Source organism: Anser brachyrhynchus, assembly GCF_964034855.1.
Source record: "Anser brachyrhynchus genome assembly, chromosome: 5".
Lineage (NCBI taxonomy): Eukaryota > Metazoa > Chordata > Aves > Anseriformes > Anatidae > Anser > Anser brachyrhynchus.
The window spans coordinates 6,822,845-6,841,792 of NC_137699.1; the positions used below are offsets into that span (position 1 = coordinate 6,822,845).

The 18,948-nt window shown below is 38.1% G+C and overlaps 2 protein-coding genes across 6 annotated transcripts in view; one reads left to right on the top strand and one right to left on the bottom strand.

The window, feature by feature from the left end:
• LOC308196561 (uncharacterized protein C11orf91 homolog) overlaps positions 1-18,948 on the top strand; it is a gene marked incomplete at its 5' end in the record, with an annotated part of 111,870 nt that overhangs the window by 86,401 nt on the left and 6,521 nt on the right. The window lies entirely within an intron of this gene.
• Positions 14,900-18,948, bottom strand: part of KIAA1549L (KIAA1549 like) — a 145,703-nt gene continuing 141,654 nt past the window's right edge. For all 5 annotated transcript variants that reach the window (XR_013951354.1, XR_013951355.1, XR_013951356.1 and 2 more), the window contains one exon: positions 14,900-18,876. The gene's annotated coding sequence lies outside the window, so the exon portion shown is untranslated. The remainder of the gene's footprint in view (positions 18,877-18,948) is intronic.

Consider the following 18,948-nt stretch of genomic DNA (forward strand, 5'->3'; position numbering starts at 1 on the left):
GCCTTCTGGTACTTAATTAGTACGCTCTGTTCAGTACATACTGTGTCCCCAGTAAGCAGTGCTTCCAAAGCAAATTAAAACGAGCATAATAAATCTTCCTGTTTCTCCAAACACACAAATCTCTCTCAATACACAAATCTATGTATGTGTATGCAAGAAGAGACAGAAGAAAGAAAAATAAAGTTTCAGGAGGAAAACAGAACAGCAGCCATCTTTCTCATTCCTTATCTTTCTGAGAAAGTAGCTCAGCAGGGCTGCAGTGCCAATGACAGCCTGCACAAGGACAGCGCTTGGTGAACAAGTCAGACCCAGTAATTTTTTTTAGATATCTCACAACTTCATCCTTTTGCAGATCAGTTAAATGTATTTTTATGTTTGAGAGAAAAAAAAAAAAAAGTAGCAAAATATAAACCAAGTCAAGTAGAAGTTTGAACTTACTTATGTGTGTAGCATTATATCAGTTTTATCATATCAATAATTTCCTAACACTTAAAATACATTTCACAACTAAAGCAAAACGCTCTACCTACAAGTGTTCTGGGGGGCCTCCCCATTTAACTCCAGTGGGAGCCGGCTGCAACGCCTGCATGTTTTCTTACAAGCCATCAATGAAATAGCGAGAAGTTTGGGCTTCCCAGCATTAGCATCCCAGTGCTTTTCAAAATGGCCACACTGTAAAAGATGGTGCTCACCCAGCAAGGGAGAAGAAGTGACACCGGGCTAAGGCAGAATAGCTCACAAAAGCAGTAAGAGACTAAGCGTGGCACACAGCTTGTGTTTACAAAAATTCATAAGCATTTCAAGTGCACTCCTAAAGGAATTATGTAGATGCTGCAACAAATTATTATATAATATAATTAAACACAAAACCTGCAATAGTAAAATAGCATTAAGGGACAGATTTTCATTGCTGTAGTAGTGGCAGATTGCAAGCAAAGATCCCATTAGAGGTAATGGGAGCTGAAGTTATAATCCACTGTGCACAGTGTCGAAAATAATATCCCTGTGGCTTTGGCTTAAACTAGCAGAGCTAAGGCAGCAACCGTATTTCTAATTCTCCCCATTGTGTGCAGATAGCAGCCCTCACAACACCCGCGTTCCCCTCCTCCCTCTTTAACACATTTTCCACCAATCCACAGAGCGTGAGCGCAAGGGAGGGAGGGAGGATCAGGCATGCTATGTATAATTGTGCGTTTCCTTTGCTTTTGTTGGTTTAAATCAAGCTTTTAATTTCTTTTAGTGTGGCTAATGGTTAGAGCAAAGGACTAGAGCTGAGAGCTCTGGTGTTTTTCGCTTTGTCACCAGGTAAATCACCTTCGGGCCAGGGTGGCCTGGCTGTTAGCACGGTGAAGCAAGCTGCAGTGCCCCTCTATAAAACCACCCCGCGCCTCTTCCAGGAGCAAATTGCCCCAGCCCGTGGCCAGTGGAAACCATCAGGGACTCCACAGTGCTACACCTGCTCCAGTCTCCTTGCTTTCTGATCGAGCAGTGTTTCTTTCATGTGAAGGGGTCTCAGACCCCCCCCGACTCGTTACCTGCTGTAGCAGGTTTTGCTTTGTCAGTCAAGCTCTTTCAGAAGATGGTCAGCTTTAACTGAGAGAATGCCCATGGGCAAATGCTGCGCCTGCTCTAGTACAAGCCTGCGGGTTGGGGCTGCTGACACCAAAGTGCTGAAATATAACCAATGTGCATGTGTAATCCTGCTTTGAGCAGGAGCTGAAGAAGATGACCTCTTGTTGGACCCCCCCAATCTAAATTCCAGTGTCATTCTGCCTTCCAACAGCTCACAGCAAAGCATTTTATACCAATAATGCACTCTTTGCCCTTCTTCCCAATCCAAACATGGCAGAGAACTAATCCCATTTCACCTCAATGAAAACAGACACACGCAGACATCCGTAAGCTTGTGCCTAGCTCAGCAGTAGCCCTGTTTGCACAAACCATCCAGTGAACCAGTGTATAATCAGAAAACAAGAATTACTGGCTGTTGGTTGTGTGTGTTATCCATTCAACCATAACGATGTTACATGCAAACCTCTTCTAGCCTGCGACTGCTTTCTTGATCTGCTTTAACAGCACTGAGCACAACAGCGTTCTGGCCTTTGCCTGATAGTGCTTGGAACTACTGTAATGCAGGTTATGATAGCAATTAATAATGTGCTGGGGTCTGAATAAATTACTTTGAATGTATGAAATGATTCTGGTGCAGATGAGCAAGCTCCAACACAACAGAAAAAATAACTAATGGCAGAGAGCATGGAACAACTTAATCATTGCCACACAAGTGGTAACCACCGAGACAAAGTTTCTGGGGAAAGAACTGTCTTTTTCATGTAGGCTCCTAATAGCATTTAGAAATCCTGGATCCACAACCTGTGGAAAACCTAGAAAACCTGGGTCCATAACCAGGCAAGCTACACACTATTATGGTCTCAACAAATGGCAGAATAAGAAAAGAAACGGAAAAGAAAAAAAGAAGAAAAAAGCAGGCAGTAATACAAAATGTGGTGACCTACACAGACCTCGTCTCCAATAAGGAAAAGCAGAATAGGAGGAGAAGAATTTACAGTAAGGGAAAAGGTTTGCACCACCTACATCTCTTCTTCCTTTTTGATCATCACGACCACAAAATTCAGTAACTGGGTAATCAGAATGAAAACTTCTGAACCAGTATTCAATTATGTTAACAAACCCAGTTTTCAGTGCAAGGCATTTCTAGATTTGCCACACTGTTCAAGCCGCTTTTATACTCCCTCTATCACAAACTAATTGCAAATGGAAAGCAGACATCACTGTGAATTTGACTAGGACAATATAAGGTTTTTAAGGCATTGTTCTGGCCTCTGTCATTTCTAAAATTTCATCGTCATTTTTGTCCAGCAGATTCAAAAGCTCATTCAAGAAACAGATATATGTGACCAAGGCTCATTTCCCAGGGAGAATACTAGGAGTACACCAAACCTCTTAATCCTCTATAGTGAAAGGGCCAAGTACAAACTCGTGTCTTACTTGAAGTTTGTTCCCTCCTGGAAAAAAAGGTTTTTCAGATGAACTGGAAAAACAAACAAACAAACAAACAAAAAACACAGTACCACATGTACTAAGTCAGAGGCAAAATCTATAAATATGACCATGAAACGATGAGAGACTTCTCTCATCTCTTCCAAGGTACCTGGGATGATTATTCCACTTTCTACATTGCTTCTGCCACTAACTGTTTGTTAATTGTTTTATTGTTCTCTGCTGTTGCCTTTTGAAATATCTTTTATTATATTCTATGCTTAGTTTTTAGTACTAAAAATATGAATTACAAATGAAGCAACAGAAAGAAGAGTCGATGGCACAAGCCGAACAAAAATAATCTTTCTATAAATAGTATTTATATTATTTTTAAATCTAAAGTTCGAATCCAGTCTCCAGCAAAGCAAATGGCAGAACAAGGCTTTTCATCCCACTTTTGGTACAGGTTCATCAGTGTGCTTCAAAAATTAACAATGAAGCTAAGTAATAAGAAGGTATAAATCCTATGATCTTTTTGTTTTCTAGGCAGCACTTGCTAGAGCAGGTGCAGTAATTACTGATTATTGTGGCCTGACTGCCTATGATCGCATGACAGTAAGGCTGACTCACAATTCATTTCATATAGACAACTGGAAAGAAAATAATTTTCAGCTCTCGCCTCTATTTTAAGCATTTCTAAAGCATTTTTCTCCATAGCATGAGTGAAGAGGCTAGACTCTTGAAAGTCTTGAAAAGTCTTGAAACCCTTCATAGATTACCATTAATCCCCTGGGTCATTTACACACACAGGACAACATTTACCATATATCCTTTAGGGTATGCAATAGTATGGGTTCCAATCTCCATATTCAAATACAGCACTACCTGAGAGTGCTGTACATGCCCAGAAAGAAAACTCTCGGGTCTTTAAAATGAAAAGCACTTTACTCACAATGATTTTGAATAGCTGAAGTCATGGAAACATATTCGTCATTGGTTTAAGTAACTAATTTTGGCACCAAACACAACTGTTGTTTCATCTTTAAATTCAGCAGAGACCTATTTCAAAGTTAATAATTAAATATCTCTATTAAACAGAAGGAACCCATAGAAATTGTACAGTTTGATAAAGTCCTAGCACTTGTATGTCTAGAGCTACATCATCACTATTGCAATTGTCCACTGTACCGAATTTGTGCTTCAATAAATACCCATTTATTTTTTCTTAAGATTTCAACTATTTTTAGATAAATTTAGAGTCATTAAGTGGGTGATGGTAATTCTGTGCCCTGGACTTTTTAATAACACAACATTACACAAAATTGAGATGTTTGCCTACTTGAGAATAAATAAAAGAGTATCTTTCAGCAGAAGATAAAAAAATTATTTGATTCTCATACATTATATTCTTGAACATACCATTAGAGTCAGCAATAATAAATGCTATGGTCCTACGCTGGTACCAAAGTGAAGTTGTGCTAGACACTGCACAAACACACAGGCTGCAAGAATTACCAATCTGAACAGGTAAACTAGCAAATGGAAAAGGAACTGCGTAAGGTAATTTGTCTCATATATCACTAGCAAAGCCTGAAGCAGACCGGATCTGCAGACTCGTGCTTTGTTCAGTAGACTATGCTGCCTCTTAAAGAAGCCTGCACACCGTTACATGTTGGACTTTTATCACCACAGTGCAATTAAACTGTATCATTGGCACTAGTCCATAAAATAAATACCAAGTACATTAGTAGAAGTTCCATGCCCTAAAACGATGAGCGCTTCAAGGCAATAAATACCAATATAATAGCAGCTACTGTGAGTACCGCAAGAAAAAAACACCTCTCCAGTAAACCTCCACAAAGAAAAGTTCACACTTAAAACCTATTAGTGTTTCCACTATTTTCGAACAAAAGAATTGTGAGGGTATGTGCCCTACTTCACCCTAGGTCACTTGAGTTTAGGCTAATGAGAGTAAACCTGACCAACAACCAACATACCTCTAATACAGACTAGTGCCCACCTTCCACATTTTGTTACATTAAAAGCATCAAGAAGCAGAGGAAAAGACCAAAACAACAGCAAACCTCACTGTTTTTCTTATCACCAAACTAAAAGGAGACAGGCAGTCACACAATAAATACTAAATTAAACAGCAGAGATTCATTCTCTACACTCAAAAGAGTTCCTTCTAAAAATGAAACTGTCAGCATTGACTATAAATGTTTGTTTATTATTGATCTTTTGGGGCCTGCGGTTCTTATAAAGTACTAGAGATTGCAAACTCTCTGTGTTTTGGAAATCAGGCATTGAACATTTTGATAGCAGAAGACAAGGGAAATAAGCCATCTCTTTTTTCCTTTTTTTTTTCTTTTCTTTAACATATCCTTGTTTTACAGTTCTCTTTTCATCAGAGCTTCATTTGAAGTTTTTAGTCTCTCTTGTATTAAAAAGAGTTCTGATTCTGCAGGAAACACACTCAGTGGGAGGTATCTTATAAATTAATACATAAAATTGAGGACACCTCTTACAGTGCAAGAGTATAATCTATAAATAATTTATGGAAACAGAACAAAGAAGACTAGGGGAAAAAGCACAGTAAACTCAAACTGGAGAATGAGTTAAACATCAGAACATGAAATACTGGTTTAAAAGCCAGTGATCACACAAAGCCCTGGTTACAGTCTCAAACCCAGACAGAAGGTAATCAGGCTGGCTTGCAAGCCTTCACTGAGCTAGAAGAAAACACTTTGTTTAAAGTGTGCGGAAATAGATCTTCCAAAATTGATTTTCAAGCTTTTGTTGTAAAGTTTCATCCAATTGCATTAAATAAATCACAGGATTAAGCCTTCTGGCTATGTCTGGCTGGGAAGAGAAGCAATTCCACCACCTTGGGTACATCTACACTGGGCCATGACAGAGGCTCTGGACCTCCCAGTAAGAAGCCAATTGGTCTACCGAGCTGTGCAGAGTTATTTCTTCCAAAACACATGCAGGACATTTTAAAGTCAGTGACGCACTACTCTGACATTACTGTCATACATCACACATGGAAAGTTGGAACGGAAAATTAGGCAGGTGCGTAACTTCATGTGTTCCAGCACAGCTAATAAACCTTACTGAGCTGAGCTGGAGTCAATTATTTTGGAGCTTCCTTGGCACCTGAAAGTGCTCCAAGGAAAGACAAACTTTGGCTACGAGGGAGCAGGATAGTGTGCTGAATGGAAACAAAATGGCAGGGAGATTAGATGGGGTTACTCTCCATGCTTACCAGAGTCTTCCACCATGAATCAGAGATGTTCGCTGTGTAGGGGATAAATCGTGCTGCAGAGCAGGCTGAAAATGGAAAGCTGACCTCCCACTGCAACAACAGACCAGCAGCCCCATCGTGAAAATGAGCTGGCTAATAAAGGTGCACATCTCCCTTAAATCCAAGGGGATTCCCAAAAGGCGCAAAAGGAGTGGCCTCCACGTCCTACCACGGGTCCTACCATGCCTGTAGTTTGGGGAGGAAGTCGGATCTCCAGGGCTGCAGGTCATTGCCAGCTCTCGGGCAGAATTTCAGCCCCCAGCAGTGGAGCTGGACCCACTACCGGCCACGTGAGGACTCTGGCCCCAGAGGTCACGGCTGAGGAAAGCACACAAAAGGCATCTGTGGCCCACAGCACCGAGGACATAATTCCCCTCGGGATGTCAATTAGAGCTCAGTTCTCAGCAGGAAGAAATGGGCCATGCTTGAAGGAAACCAGGACCTTAGATGACAATGGCTGTATTCTGTATTCTGACATAAATTATTGACATTCAGCTGGAACAACAGCATGTATAAAGGTTGTATTAGAGTGGAAGGGAGAACGTATAGCACAGGCCAGGAATTTAGTCTCCTTCAGATACACTTATCTTTCACTGCACATGTACATGCAATGTTTTTCAGACAGGAAGCGGTAGCTGATGCTGTCCCGTTCTCTGCTTTTGAGTCTTGTAAATTCCTACATTAAATTCTGATTTAGTAGCTTGACATACTGTGAAATGACTATAGATTCCAGCTCTACCCAGGCAAGAAGCCAAGGTAGCTGTATTGTGAAAAGCATGGGTCTTGGCTCTGCTCTTGAAAATTTAACACATCTTAACAGTTGGTTTTCAAATAAAATACTCTTCTCTGTCACGTCAAAACAGAGCAACATTAGGCTTCCTCTATAACTGTGCTGCAGGATTCAAATGGCTGACTTGATCCTAATTGCAGCAAAAAAGACAAATGGCTTCTCACATTAATAATACTCAAAACAAGGTAACTGCTTAAATTGCATCTAGCAACAATCAATAGAAACTGACTGCCGTGTATATGAAGCAACGAAGAGACAGACACTTGTGTTGGTTGTAACTGAAGATTTGAAGTCAGCTCTAAGTGCAGTATTCCCAAGCACAGAAGTAAAAAATTGGCTGTGACAAAGGGTAACCACAGCGAAAGTGGACCACAAAGGCTGTAACAGCCCAACAGTGGCATATGAGAAAACATTGCCGCTGTTCACCTCCAGATGCTCTGGAGCACCTTAGAATAAAGCAGAACAATAAGCTCCAATTTTGAATTGCAGTTCCTGTATTTCAAGACTATTTCCACCGTGCCTTTCTGCTGTTTTGAAAAAGCTAGATTATTTCTTCCTTATCTTGGGCAGCTTTTTCTCATCCAGCCCCTGCCTGAAGGAACAGATCAAGCAGACAGGTCTGTTTCCCATCCACATACCTTCAAAACACACAGCTCCCACTGCTGCTTCAGCCTTCCTTTCATGCTTTCAAACACATACATGACTTTTGCTATGGTCTGGATATTTCCAGAAGGTAAAACACAGGAATAACTACCGGGATTTCTTTTTTTTCTTTTCTGGAAAGACCTAATTACAACTGCCTTTTCGTACGGGAATCAACATGTTTAAAATATGTTTCCCTGCAGAATAACTAATTATAACTACTAAACTAACCAGCTTTTTTGCTTTGATCTTTCTAACAGCTATAGATTCTAAGCATTGTATTAATTGTATATTCAAGCACCATTAGCGATTGTGTTTATTTCTGTCATTTTTTCAACTACCAAATCCATTTTCATAACCACCTTAAAAAATGTTTCCAACAAGCAGGTTCTGGTATTTTAGCATACAAATGACAAAGGAAGTTCAGATGAATAATTACGAAGTAGGACAACTTGTGACTGCAGTATCTATTTACTAACTTTTGCATAAGCGTTAAGGCAGTAGTTACTAGAATACTGTATCATGAGACATTTGTAGACACTGACAAAAATCATATTAAAATAATATATTAGCAGTTGAACACAGAGTTATGAAGGCCAAAGAAATAATGCTCACTTTGATTCATCTTTAAGTGAATGAAACATTGAATAATGGCATCCTCAGTTTGGAGTTTCTCAGCTCTTGTTGCTTGGTATCACACTTTTAAGATCATTTAGAAATTATATTATCAAATAATTCAAAGGCAAATTTTATATACAATAGATTTGACAAAATATTACAAGCTATTTCTATCTTTTTAACAACACCATTTATAATAAATACTACTATAGGGCATTTTTAAATGAGATTTATTTTAACTCGATATTCTTATGCAATATTGAAACCAAAAACTACATTGTGGTCTTGAAAAAAAAATGATCTAAAAGAAACTGTCTATACCCAGAGGCATATCTACTTTAATTTCAGAGGTAAATGAAATGTAAAAGGAAAACAAAATCTCATACGGTAAAAAACAATGGTTTGTAAAATCAATCACTCTTAATAATTTAAACAATCTTAGGTAGCTTTGTAAAGCTGATTTTACTAGACATTTCAACTTAAATGTGTTTTTTTTTCTACTACTTTCCAGCTTTCTTTTTTCCCCTAGAGAAAGATAACTCTAGAACAGGAGTTATTTTGCAATTAAACAAAAATCAGACAATTTGATGTATTTATAGTAAATAAGTTATGGGTAAAAAGTCTGACATGACCCTTATTGCTGCTAATGAAAAGATCCTCATTCACTTCAAAATGTCCATGGAATACAGTGCTTGGACCGATCACCACTACAAGACACTGAAAAACGCAGGGATGAGTGGTTCTCTGACCCAGATCCTGCCCCTTCTACATGGGGACATATTTCTGTAATGCTATATCCATAAAGCGAGAGGGACTGCTTGTTCCCCTCGTTATTCTCTGCCACTGGAATCCAAACATCTACCTACCTAGAACACACAGCTTCTTCAGTATATAATAAATAGCTATCTAAACATCAAAACAGTCATGACTATGAGATCATTTTTATGTGTTTGAGTTTAAATACTTACTCAGGGTCATAACAGCGTTTTGGGAATAGTTTGGACATTGGGAAACAACAGCAGTAAATATTCCCCACACGTACTACCTAAAAGGGCTCTCAGACGCCCGCAGAACAAGTCACTGCATCAGATCAAACCTCTGCGCCATCCAATACTGAACGCATCTGAAGATGAAATGGAAGATGGATGTACCAGTTATGCAGTACAGCATAAAAGCAAAAAACTCCTTTTGCCAGTTACAGGCCACCAGAAGAGATTCTGAGCATTATTTGGTTAATATTTTCCTCAGGCTTTGCAAACTGCAGTTCTGTTAACGGTCACAAATTTTTAACCATCCATGTTTTAAAACCCGGACATCACTTCCATTAAAATCCACAGCAGTTAACGAACGTCTGTTGATCTGCATTTCTATTCAGAGAGGGAAAAGCAGCATGAGACTACAGGGAGTTAACACAATAGGGACGTTATGACCCAAGTGTCCTTACTCTCTCGCCTTACTTCCAGAGACAGATTACCAGTTCAAGTCAAGTGATTGGGACTTCCACAGTACACAGCGAAAGCAAGGAAGCAAAGTTTCTCCCTGTGGCACTTTCCAATCCCTTCCCAGTAAAGCATGGTAATGCAGTAAATTAATGTTAATGTTGTGATCAGCAATTTAACCAGATTCTTGATCAGCAATTACTTATCCTTAACCCACAGTCAGTATTTTGTGCAATATTCCCTTTGCACATACAAGTGGAATAAGGTCTGGCCAGCTGTGGAGAAATACAGCTTCCAAGAAAATAATTTACGTTAATTTCGAGAGAGATGTTCCACTATTTCCAGGAGTATACAGAGCAGAAGGATGCAGCAGGACAGCAGCCATAAATGGCCTCTCTTAAAGGTTAAAACCATAATGAAAATTCCCTGTGCAAGCCTAGCTAGGAAAACAGACATCCATTTTGCATTTATTTTAAAGATAATTTGCCATCCAGGTATTTTTCTTCCTTCTGCGTATCTAGAAATCTGGACCTATAAAGTTTCTGCTTACAGGCTTAGAAATAAGACTCTTTCCTTTTCTTTGTTGCAAAGTTATCAAGGGCGTCTTTGTTCTTACGCTGTGTGATTCATTAAAAAAGAACTTTAGTTTTCCTTACAATGGAATTTGTGCCCTCAGAAACTACACATATCCCTTAAACAACCCTATGTGGAATCTGTTGATATCAGATACGTATTTCCCACAGAAACGCTCTTACAGTGAAAGAGAAATAGCTTTTCATAAAAGAAGCTAAAAGAACTTGAAAAGTAATACAAAACACAATAAAAGAATTTATTTCTAGCAGTGCACTTCTGAAGTATCTATCCTTTTGGAGATGTGTCACAATTTCCTAAAGGGTTTGTATTAAAAAAGACTGAAAATACAAAGCCTGTTTCTTTAGGGCTTCTATCAGACTTCATTTCTAACTGATTTTCCAGAAGTGCATATTTTAAAAGAAAAGATCTCGCTAGACTAACCATTAATGTCAGGTAGCAGACTAGGTCCGCCGCTCGAGCACTCCACTCACGTGCAGCCGAAGAGCGTTCAGTGGGGAACATGACTTGGCTCTCCTGCTAGGCAAATTCATCTCTGCCCTCACAGCCTCCCCTCATCTCAGCCATTATTGAGAGCTGTGTGTAAAACGTACTTGCATTTCAGTGACGCGTATTTTTAAGGTGCTAACACTGCATGATGTTTGCTTAGAGACAATGCCTCCATTTACATTGTGTTAAAAACTGGAACCTTTCCCCATCCCGTTTTCAGTACTCAATAACCCCTTCCATTTCTGAAGTTTCTTACCTTTCTTGTGAACCTTTTTCTGGGAACCAGGCTGTGCTAACAAGGAGAAAGTCCTTAGTTAATCCAAGTCTGCCTCACTCCTCATTTTCAGACCACTTCTTCTGCAACACATACTAATTAATTTCCACATTTATTGGCCAAACTGTATTCCATAACTAGGCAACACCCACTGTGACTTCTCTCTCTGGACTTCCAGCAGACAATGTGCCCACTCCTTTTTAGCACATCCAAGCTTCTGCCATCCAACACAGCACCTGGTATTCCAACTATGTGTATCTTTGATCTATTCCTCAGATAGTGACAAGACAACTTACACTCTTCAGCCTTGCTTTCATCTTTTCATCATCTCCTCACCATCCAGTTTCCTGCCCCAGATTCCACCACTTGATCCTCTTTAGCAACCGGTCTGCTCCTTACAGCAGAAGCTGCCCGCTGTAAGTAAGGCCTTCCCGTTACTGTGCACTGGGCTTGCTCTAATTCCATCTTGCTCAAGCTTCTCCTCAAACACACCTTGTTATTTAGAATCTTTCTTCAGTATTAGTAAGGCGAAATACAAGAGGTTTTACTATTTGCCACCCCTATTTAGACTAATTTCTTATTTTAATTCAGAATATGAACTAGGGAATAGGATCTGAAATGGCACTTGTTTGGTATAATCATGAAATTACTCAAAAACATTTTCTCTGTACTTTAGGGAGATCTTTTTTGCCTTTTTTTTTTTCAAGCTTTGTCTGAGCCCTTGCTTTTTTGTAATATCCTTCACTAGTAAAATCAAAGGAGATATTTTTCAAATTGTCCTTCCTGCAGTGCATCATTCCATTATTATTTTTTATGAAACTGAAGCACATTTTGATGACATTTGTGCACATTCATTCTTGATACCATTAACTCAATATATTTCGTCTTGTGTGTGCACTGCCACATTGCTGCACGGAGCAGAAGACAATTTCAGTTAATTGGGAACCAGCCAGAATGAGGCACTTAACAGCTGTGCGACCTACGCAAGGACCTTAAATCAGAGTTAAGCTCAACAATTGTCCTGCCATGCAGTATTCAAGAGAGACATCTGCTGGCAATAAAAGGAAAGAGTACCCATCATGAACTGTCATGAAAGCACTACACATTTAATTACACGGATATATACTTATCCACAAAAATGCACTATTCAGGGCTAATTAGAAATATCCAATCTGCTGAAATCATACATTTACTTTCATAACACCATTTTCCAGATGCATCCTCTTTCATTGATGATGCATATCATCTGTTTATGTTGGATATGATTTGTTACATTACACTGCTTCACAAATGTTTTCAGTGAGATGCAGCTTAATACAAGAGGCATTTATTTACCAGAAGGGTCGTACATCTGTTTTGAAGTTTGATTATGTGATCCGAGTGCGAGGTATTTTTATAGATACGAATCCTATAATTTTAATAAATTGATGACAGGATGCCACCAAATAACTAATATATATCGTTAATAGTAAAGGATTGAGTTTTGAGATGATACATTGCCAAATGTCATCCGCAGAAATGGTACCGAAGCCTGAGGAAATACGATCACCAGTGAGACGAGGCTCCAGCCAGCATTGCAATGCTGAACCTATTTCACTATAATTGGGCCAAAGATTATTTTTAGACAACTTTCATGTGGGCTATAAAGGAAAATACCTCCTTAGCCAATGACTTCAAATGATACTTCGCCACAGCCGTGTTAGGTTGGTTTGTTTTAGCATTCTTTTTCTGAACTTTGTCAAGAGCCAAGGAGGAAAATGTGCTACAGGTGTCAAAACATTTATGACTGTCTGGTAGAGGACATTTCAAAGAAACAGCGAAGCACAGAATTATTTGTTGCTAGTGCAATATTGCCGATACAGCTGCCTTGCATTTTATATCTCATAATTTTTAAATTTACCAGCCATGAAGCAATTTCTTTCAGCCCTGCTCAGGAAGGAGCACGTTGTTGCACTACGCCACTGCATGACAGAGGAAGGTACCTGTATGTGACAACCACGCTGTTCTTCCCCACCATTTATCTCTGTGTCTTTGGAAAATGCTTGTGAATGGACATTCACTTTTCAACAAAACATTGTATAAAATACCTTATTTTAACAAATAATAATAATAAAAAAATCTATGCTCCCTTATTTATATACCCCTTCCTCCTTTTCCCCTTCCCTAACTATTTCCATATAGGTCATTTTCATACACAACTGCCTTCTTTGTTATTTTTGTGATTTGGTGGCTGTAGTATGGAAGTCTTCACTGTATTTAGTCCCTCCTCCCCAAAAAGCATGCCTAAGTTAGGTGCCCCTTTTTGTATTCATGCTACAATTCAATCTTTAAAGTAAGAAAGCATCAGAGGCACCCCTAAATTAATAATGAAAGCTCGTCTTTCATTGCATTAGGGTATTCAAACAATAGAGTGAATTGAAGAGATGTGAAAACAGTTACTTTTCCAAGAAGCAGTCAAAACCAGACAGTAACAGACCTGTCTATATAAGAAGCCTGATGAAAGAATAATGCTTTGAGGAAAATATATTTTAACCAAAGGTAAAGCAAGGGGGAAAAATCCCCAATCATTTCCCTTTAGGAGCTTTAAACTTTTCAAATCATTCTAACAAAGTCATCTAGAAAACAATCTTTTAAAAATCCCTTTGATGTACATAACTGCAAGATTCCTTCTGGGCTTCCTTTTTAATTCAGTCTTCCTAGTATAAAAGGCCCAGTCCTACCTCTCTTCATCTCTCTCCCGAGTCACAGGCTGCATGATCTCTAATTACCTCCACCCTACGGGCTTCCAGAGATTTACTCCAGTTCTTTCCATCCACCGCAAGCATCACTAACCACAGGCACCCAGCCTGCCTAAAAGTTGTTTGTCAGAAGTGATCATTTTACAAGAGGCTATCCACCAGAATTGGTATTTGTGAGAGGAATACTTATCACATAGTCTGTTCTTGAGTGTGACAATGCCTTGAAACACAGGTACTGTCTGAAACTCACTAACTTATAAGCATGGATTACATCTGCCCAGTACTGAGAGACCGGTTTCAGCCAAAGGTGCTTCTCAAGGAGCTAAGAGATTAAGGTCATCTGCTCTAACAGACAGTGGTGCTTGGTGATCTGTTCAATCTCTTACATTTATTACCATAATTGGCTAGATGTGATGGTAGACGGCCACTCCTTTAAAAAAAGAAAGAAAAGAAAAAAGATATTTTGCTACTGATGTAATGTACTGTTATCTCCTTCAGATTCTTTTACACACTGGGTTAACCTCTGCTGGATCGTTTGTTTTTTCATGATAAACTATGGAAAGAAATATACAGGAAGAACTGCCAAAAGCATTGCTGTGGCAACCAGCTAGCCATAAAGTTATCTTCCAGTAAAGGGAATGAGGTCCCAGAAGCTGCAGATAGCATTGCACAGAATCCGTTTTAGCCATGATATACTACTGATATAGTCCAAAGTCTTTCGGATACTTAAATTGTTGCACCTTGCAAAGAAAAAAATAAATAAATTCAATGACAGACCACGGTCTGCCCAAAACCTAAGACATGGCTAAAACATAAGGCCTTGTTTTTTCCCTAAGGTAAATAATGGCCTAACTGTGTATCTGTTTAAAATTCATCTAGTCTAACCTGTTTAGGAAAAAGGAAAGTTAAATATTCAGTCAAAAGATGCCAGGTGCTATTCCTGTTTATGTAATATGGATCTTGTTTGTACACTTAAAAAATCAGCATTAAATAACTTCAAAGTAAATGCTACCTTTATCATAATTTTTGTTCATCAATGTGCAGTGCTAGTAATGGCGAGCAAGTCACACTGGACCAGAATACGTGAGTGACATCCTTTCTCTGAATCAGCCAAGCTGTATAATGAAAATACCTCTTAATGAAATGCAATGTTCCATTATAATACAGTTTCACTGCAATCATTGTACTTTTGTGTTTGGCATGAGCCAGTCTCCATTATCCTAAGTAGTTAATGTAAGTAGAGCAGATTGTACTCACTGATATGATTTTGCAATCCTTGATAGGATGGGCTGCAGCTCTGAAGAAAATTATTAGTGAGTCAGAGACCATTCACATCCCAACGCTGCTATAATTAGAAACCATCTACATCTCCAAACTGCAGCAATCCTGATCCCGTGGATAACTGCAGCCTGTCTTTTACAGTAACTATTGGCAAGCATGGCAAATATGAATAAAAACTCATTTTATATGCCAATAATATTTACACAGTTCTGAAAATGCATCTCACACAACACTAACCCTTAAAGATATCACAGGTTTTTAGCACAGATCATAGCCCCCAAGTATAGTGTAAACTGATAAAGAAAAAATCTTACAGATTCACACAAAGGCTTTTTCTGTTAATGCACGTTTGAATGAAGTTACGAGCAGAGGTATATGCAGGTTAAAATCCATCTGAATTTGAGAGGCTTTGCACAAAAACTCCCAAATAAATTTTGAGATCTACATACTATATCAGCATCTCAAAATGCACAGATTTATGATGGTGTTAACTCCTAGCACATTAAAAAATATTTATTTAAGTGACAGAGATTAACCTCCTTTATTTCATGAGAGGAAAAACAAAATACACTAGCCATCCCTTATCTTGCTGTATAATTAATAAAAACTTTAGAAATCCACCTAACACTACTTCCAGCACTTAAGAATGACATTATAATTACTGCTCATAAGCACAAATTAAATCAAAGAAACCTTGAGTTTCTATACAAACTCACCTGCTGTTTATAAATCCCATGTAGGTTATTCTACCTTCCAGAGAAACTTTCATCCCTTTAAAAAAAAAAAAGGGCTAACATTTCATTGGGGCTTTAGTTTACACCATGTTAAAATCTCTAGGCAGCCAATACAGAAGTGAGGCAATAAAAAGGCACACAAAACAAGCAGGGAGGTAATAGTACACTACACTTCACTTTGTACATTTTTGTACACCGTGTGTACTTCACAAAGATCTGAGGTCTTGTGGTTTACAGCACTGCCTGCACTGCTTGGCCCTTTATTTGGGATGAGAAGCATTTTACGGTTTCGCTTGAGCTCCCTCAGAAGCTTCTTCAGAAGCTTCTTCAGGAAACTTCTGTGGTATACACGTTGTTTAGCATGCAATGGAGAATTTCATTATTTTGTAGCCTGTGTATTGGTTCAGACCCTGTTTTCATCATTATGGACCAGCATGTATTTCATGCACACTTAAAGTGGTTCTTCCAGTTGAGTCTTCTCTGAAAGAAATCTAGTTTGCATGGACAAAGACATTTTGCATTCAAAACCAAAATGTCAAACTTTGGGATGAACACTGAGCTTGTTTTAAAACAAACATCCAAACAAAATAAAAAAGGTAAACTCAACTTACAACCACTTTTACAAACTATAATCTTGCAAGTGTGTTCGAGGTCAACCGAAACAGTTAATAGAAGAAAAACAGAATAAACATAGCACACTACAAATAGCTTCTTTTGAGTAGTTTTTTGTTGTTGTTGATTGGTTGGTTTTTTTTGTATCAGCAGCTAAAACACGGGAATTTCACTGAGGACTGCACATTCAGCACTGAATAACCAAACTTTCAAACAGAAATAAATAACGGTACTGTTCATTAATTTTCAGTATCAAATTTTTGTGAGTTATGTGATTCCATAATCAAGAGACTTGGATAGTCCTTGGCTTTCATAATGTGCAGTTTTGCAAATAATACAGTCATGTAACTATTTGTGTTCAAAATTCATAAATATATGGACCTCACAAAAAGAAAGCTCTCCTTTTATCCAGAACATGTTTTCACAGATCTCTTCCTTCAATTTCAATTTGGAAAGATACAGCAAATAACAAACACACACACAAAAACAAAAAAAATCTGGAAGATAAAGAAAACATAACTCCTTGACCCAAAACACAAACACATCTTGCATCAAAACCAAAAATTAGAAGATATGAATAAAGTTTCCGTCTTAATTACCTATAAAAACACTTTTACATACATGTTTAAATGCTACTTAGATTATACCTTAAATAGCTATTACAATTATACTAAGTAGTTCTTATTGATACACATCCAATTACATAATCTCTTTATATTTGCACAACTACACAATACATTTTGTTGCAACACATTTACTTGTGAATAATCTTTATTATTGTCAAACCCATTAGTGCTTATTGAGCCAAGATGAAATGGCACTGCAATATGAATTTTAAAAGTTTGGAGTACAGCATATAAATAGCAAGGAGCAAGGTGCAAGACTTCCTTCTGGATTATTAATGATTTCTATTACCTCAAAGCTGACACAGATTGGGCTCTCTTCTATTTTTTCATATGACTGTATTTTTTTTTTTTAATTTATTTTTTAAGTGTGAGGTAGTACCAAACCCAGATCTCCAGTCTAATGCTCAGTGGAATTCAGCCTTCCCTCTCCACAGATCTCATTACTTCCTTTAGATTGCCAAACATACTCCTCAGAAAACATGATTTCCAGAAAAGAGACACACTATCAAAAATAACATCTCAAAAAAAAAAAAAGGTCTTCCTAGAGATATACTTAGTTGCAAGAAGTAAGGTTTGACAAAGATTCATGTTTAAAGAAGCCGCACCCATCAGTATTTAAAGGCAAATACAGATAAACCAAGTACCATCTGCTAAATTAACATGCAGACATAACTCTGCTGTATCAAAAATAATCTCATGACTTCTTCATCGTCCTACGTATATACTCATAGGTAAGATACAATGCATGAAAACAGACAACTTCGAAAGATCTCTTCAGAGAGCCTGCAAACAAATCAGTTTTTTAACACTACTTTATTCAATTTATGCACCTTCACAACTTTTTTTCTTGTAAACACATGGTGTTTAAACCACTTCTGAAGCTCCAATTCTTGACATTCTAGGGAAGAACAGGACATAACAGAAAAAAAAGAAAAGAGAAAAACAACACAAAACATACAGAGCTCCCCCAACTACCAGACTTGAATGCTTTTAAGCGAGTAACATGAAGTCTTCCAGACAATTTCTATCTTGTTGTTTCAGACAACAGTCATGTTTGATACACTCATGCTCTCTAAGCCAAAATCTCCATGATAGAACACACCCCGACATATAATGACTGAAACACCATGACAACTGAAAAATACACCAATTTATAATTTCTATCCAAAACAGTGAATTTTCTTTTGATCCTAAAGACTTGCAGAGAGTTACCTGAAGAGAAAATTAAAAATCTGTTTCACATACAGCTAGTGCTTTTTTGCATTTCTGCTCATTGGTCCAAAATTCTATTTCAGGCACACAAGTCTCTGGCTTATTTTGTATTTCGATTGAAAACTCATCTCTTAAAAACTTTTTTAATTAGCACTCCTTTCAAGTTGTATAATTGTTAATTAGTTGTTCACTGTTAATTTTAAGTTTGCTGGTACAGAGCTTCAAGACTTTATAAATAGCCCTCTGCATACTGATTTGTATTGTAATGCGATAAATCTAGCAGACCAGACACACTCAGCAGTGAGGGGAGCAGCATACTTCTGAAAGCAATTTCACTAATAAACTGTACAGATTACAAACTCAGTAAAAATAATTACATTAATAGCAAATAATATAGATCAACTTATTCAAGTTATTAAAATTTATGCTAATATGCTGTAGTAGTAGTCACACGTCCTAATCAGGATGGGGTCCAACAGCACCAACTGCTTTTCAAACACAGAGAGGCCTTCTGGAAGGGGCTCTAAACATAAAGAAAGAGGAACAAGTGACAAATTAGATGCAGTGCAATAGTTCACATAGTGGGTCTCTTCTT